The sequence below is a fragment of the Macrobrachium rosenbergii genome, chromosome 43 (assembly GCF_040412425.1).
Source record: "Macrobrachium rosenbergii isolate ZJJX-2024 chromosome 43, ASM4041242v1, whole genome shotgun sequence".
Classification (NCBI taxonomy): Eukaryota; Metazoa; Arthropoda; class Malacostraca; order Decapoda; family Palaemonidae; genus Macrobrachium; species Macrobrachium rosenbergii.
In genome coordinates, this window is record NC_089783.1 from 52,634,125 (window position 1) to 52,639,124 (window position 5,000).

A 5,000-nucleotide genomic window follows, 5' to 3' on the forward strand; every position below is an offset into this window, starting at 1 on the left:
GGAAATTCCAGTATAACGGAGGCGCTCAAGACCAGTTACATAACTCTGCAGTGTTCGCTTTGCAAATTTCATTGCCACTGATTACGAGATCAGGACCCCAGGTCTGCAGCGTGTACAATATATGTATGGTGTTCAGGTTGTGGGTTGAGAGATTACGTTTAGATTTCACAGACATGTCGGTATTATGTATGTACGTATAAATACATACATACATGTACATATAAAGGTAAATGCCACGAAGGAAAAATGAAACAGCGGAGAGGTTGCTAGGCCTTTCGACACACGGTCCTTTACTAGTTCTGCTAGTAAAGGACCGTGTGTTGAAAGGCCCGGCAACCACTCCGTTGTTTCATTTTTCCATCGTGGCATTTATCTTTATTCATACATTCATCCTTTTCCATACATTCGTGAATCAGTTAAACATACATACACAGAATACGCAGATGGTGTACAGGAAAACACCAGCTGTCTTAAAAGAATACATCAAATATCTAGGGCGGTGGGACTAAAATACAACTAAAAGAAAAATAAGTAATGAGGACAGACGGAAATAAATAATATTAGATGGAGAAAGGACTAATGAGGTTGAATCTTTCAAATGCTTAGTAATTTAAGATACCCAGTAGAGGTTTTCATCAGTTGTAATATACCGAAAGACTACAAAATTCCTTTCAAATAACAGGCAAACAGAATCAGATTTGGACATCAAACAGGCTGAAACTGCGTTGGAGAGAGTGATATATATGTATATGTACAGTATATATATATTATATATATATATATATATATATATATATATATATATATATATATATATATATATATATATATATATATATATATATAAATAGATATATTATATATTCATGCATATACTGTATATATATGCATATAAATGTAATTCTTTGATATTATATATTTATATAAATATATATATATATATTCATGCATACAGTATGTATATGTATATATGTATGTATATAAATGTATAATTCCTTTGCGTCCCACTGATAGTTGGAGATAGACAATATATATATGTACAGTATGTATATATATATATACATATAAGTGTATATTGATAGATAGTTAGATAGACAATTATAAATAAATAGTATAAATATATATTCATCCATATATATATATATATATATATATATATATATATATATATATATATATATATATATATATATATATATATATATATATATATATATATATAATAAAAGTAAAAGCCTTAAAGTTCACGTGACTTGGGTCCCTGAAGGAGCAACAAATTTCTTTGCTTTGCAGAGACGACAGAAATATCTCTTTTAAACCACACACAACAAATTTGTCAAACAGAATGGAAAGGCAATGTTTGAGAGCTTTAAAATCTAGAGTAAACTGCGGTTAAACACAGAAATGTTTTGTATTAAATTTGTATTAAATCAACCTGTATCTATACTTTCCTGGCAGTTCGCATGTCCTTATCAATAGACTTTACACAAGACATCGCCTACTGATTACGCGAGCCATAATGTCTCTGATATAAAGTTCCACGATTTCACTAAGGAGGAGTAACTATTGAAATCTTCTCCATATTTCAGATTGAGAACACAGCCCCGGTCGACGTGCTTTCTGATAAGGAGGGTGTTCAGGAACACGAAAATTGGAGTGAAAAAATCAGTCGCTAAGGTAAGATCTAATTTTAAAAACTTATCGCATATTGACATATAATATCTTTTAGCCTTTTCGGGCATTTGCCACACGCAGTATCTTTGATTTTCTTTAATATTTCGTTATGTTTTTAAGTCTTTTTTTAGTTGAAGTAGTTATTTACGCTTTTTAAAGGTCACGCTTAAAAGTCTTGAACTTAAAGACACTTTTTTTATTATGTGCTTAACAGTCGCATTTCTCTATCAGTGATTTTTTCTCGATTAACTCAGATGTTATAACTGATTTGTGCGAAGTTCATTGCATTGTTACAGAGTCTGTAAATGGAGACTTCTCTCTTTTTTATCTGACATATCATGGCCCTTGATATACGTACCTAAGGCGCCGCTAGCAATGGTTTAAGGGCTGAATAATCTTTGAAACAAATATCAATAGTGGATAAATAAACAACGTTGGGAAAGAACCTGAAGGATCACTTGACTTATAAGAGGCCTGAGAATTCAGAGCCAATGTATTTTGAGGTTGTCGCCTAATACTGATACTCTTATCATAGGTTAACCTAACCTAACCAATATGGCGAACATGGATTATCCTTCATGTTGAAGGGTTGGGTTTCTGCCAATGCAAGTGTGTGTGTGTGTGTGTGAGAGAGAGAGAGAGAGAGAGAGAGAGAGAGAGAGAGAGAGAGAGAGAGAGAGAGAGAGAGAGAGAGACTAAAATGAGTAATAAACTACGTTACGGTACGCTCTCATCCACAAATTGAAGATAGAACTCAAGTAAATTCGTGGAAGAAATAGTACTGAGAACACTTATAGCATCGTTAATTTATTCATTATCACGTCCTATGTTTACAAAAGATCCTGTCTTACACAAAATTTCTTTACCCTAAAGGAGGCGGTAGGAATAAATGAGACTACAATTAAGATCAAATTATGCAAAGAAACAACTGAAATAGTACAATGTCTGAACTCCATTTTAGTTTTCTGTGAAAGAAAACTATTGTGCCGGCTTTGTCTGTCCGTCCGCACTTTTTTCTGTCCGACCTCAGATCTTAAAAACTACTGAGGCTAGAGGGCTGCAAATTGATATGTTGATCATCCACCCTCCAATTATCAAACACACCAAATTGCAGTCCTGTAGCCACAGTAGTTTTGATTTCATTTAAGGTTAAAATTAGCCATAACCGTGCTTCTGGCAACGATATGGGATAGGCCACCACCGGGCCGTAGTTAAAGTTTCATGGGCCGCGGCTCATCCAGCATTATACCGAGACCACCGAAAGATAGATCTATTTTCGGTGGTCTTGATTACACGTTGTAGCGGCTTTACAGAAAACTCGATTGCGCCGAAGAAACTTCAGCACAGTTTTTCTTGTTTTATGATTATTCTTTATCAGAGATTAAGATTACCTTTTATGGTATAAAATACGCATCCTCTAGAAAAATATTAGTCCCCTTTCTTTAATCAGAAATGATCCTCTGACTTTCATATATGAAGTCACGCCATTTATTAAGACGTATTATTAAGTCTTGATAATAACTGCGAGTTGTAAAGAAACTTCTTCACTCTTATGAAAGTGTCACACTAAGTCTGTGTTTGTATGTCTGCCACGGGGTAGGGGGTTTGATTTTGAGTTATAAAACTTTCTGGGGTGACATGGAGGCCGTGTGCAAAATTTTGTCTGGGTCTGTCAAGTGGCTCAGGTTTCTATAGCATTCAAACAAGTAAACAACCATTTACTTTTATATAATACAAGATATGTATATATGTATGATATATGCTATATATATTTAATCATATCCCCTCGCGTATATATATATATATATATATATATATATAAAGTTTAATCCACATCCCCTCGAGTAAAGTCATCAGAGTAAGGCATCGTAATAAATGCATTCGCGGGAGATAAATACCCGAATGCCAGCAATCTCCAGCCCCCGGAGTCAGGGAGCTCGACTCCGCCGATCAAATTTAATCCTGCGTTTGATTAGGAGATTAACCCGACATCGTTAACACCGGAATTCATTAGTGCGTTCATTCGTCACCTTAAAATAGACTTTCCCAAGAAGATTTCGACCGGCCGGAATTTATCTATTTGCTGCGATGCTTCGCTTAAGCGTCGGGTGAGAAACTAAGCTCATTTTAAATGTAACTTTTTTTACACAAGCATTTAAGTTCGTTTACTGTTATGGATTAATTGTTTAAAGGTTTTTGCACGAAGAAATTTTTATCTATTTGCTGCGATGCTCTGCTTACGCGTCGAGTCAGAAACTAGGTTCTTTTTGCAGGTAATTTTATGGTTCTAAGGTTTAAGTTCGCATATACTTATGAATTAACTATTGGAAGGTTATTGCATGAGGAAATTTTATATCATAAGGTTTTTGTTTTAGTAAAATAGAGGAGGGAAGAGGAAAAGCAGCAGAAGAAAAGAAGGGATGTATAACAATAAGAGAATGAAAATAATTGTTTTTGAAGAAACAAACATATTAAAATCATCAACTTTAGGAATAAATTCGGCTAAAATCATTCACTTTTCTTTCAGTGAAAGTTAATTATTTTAGCACAAAATATTCCTAACGCTGATGATTTTAATGTATTTATGGATCTTTAAACGCATATTCATTTTCTTTCGCTTATTTTCCAAGCCCTTCCTCTCTTCTTGTATTGCTTTCTCTCTTCCTTCTTCTGCTTTACTGAAACAAAAACCATATGATAAAAATTTCCTGAAGCAACAACTTTTAAACAACTAGAAATATATGGCGCTAAAATCATTCACTTTTACTGAAAGCGAGGCGAATGATTTTAGCCCATTTTATCACTAACGCTGATGATTTATGGTTTACGGTTCTTTAAACATATTCATTTTTCATTCGCTTATTGTTCTACACCCCTTCTTTTCTTCCGTTGCTTTCCCTTCTCCCATCTCCGTTTTCCATAGGCATTTCGATGGGGCCCTGGTTCATCTTCTCCTTGCCTAAAATGGAAGGATAATATCCACTGAGAATTCCGGTACCATCTACTAAAAAAAAGAGGATACGCTTTAAATGATATCCTCTTTGTATGTTTGATGCCTTGTCATCCCACGTCGTCCTTTGAAACGCAGACGGGAAGTTGAGGATAGAAAGGCGAGTAGGAAAGAAAAAAAACTCTCAATGAGCGCAATACCTATAAGCTGTTCTAGACTATTTTTTTTTTTTTTTTTTTACCTGGGTAGTTATAATTATCCCTTGAAATCAGAGACGCTTCTTCATGGAATGTCTCGGTCGAGTATAAAAAGACATAATATGGCGTGAAAGAGAGAGAGAGAGAGAGAGAGAGAGAGAGAGAGAGAGAGAGAGAGA

The 5,000-nt window shown here is 34.5% G+C and overlaps 1 protein-coding gene across 1 annotated transcript in view; it reads left to right on the forward strand.

The window, feature by feature from the left end:
* Window positions 1-1,588: 1,588 nt before the first annotated feature.
* LOC136828904 (leucine-rich repeat-containing protein 24-like) overlaps window positions 1,589-5,000 on the forward strand; it is a 53,725-nt gene continuing 50,313 nt past the window's right edge. The window contains exon 1 of the mRNA XM_067087221.1: window positions 1,589-1,677. The gene's annotated coding sequence lies outside the window, so the exon portion shown is untranslated. The remainder of the gene's footprint in view (window positions 1,678-5,000) is intronic.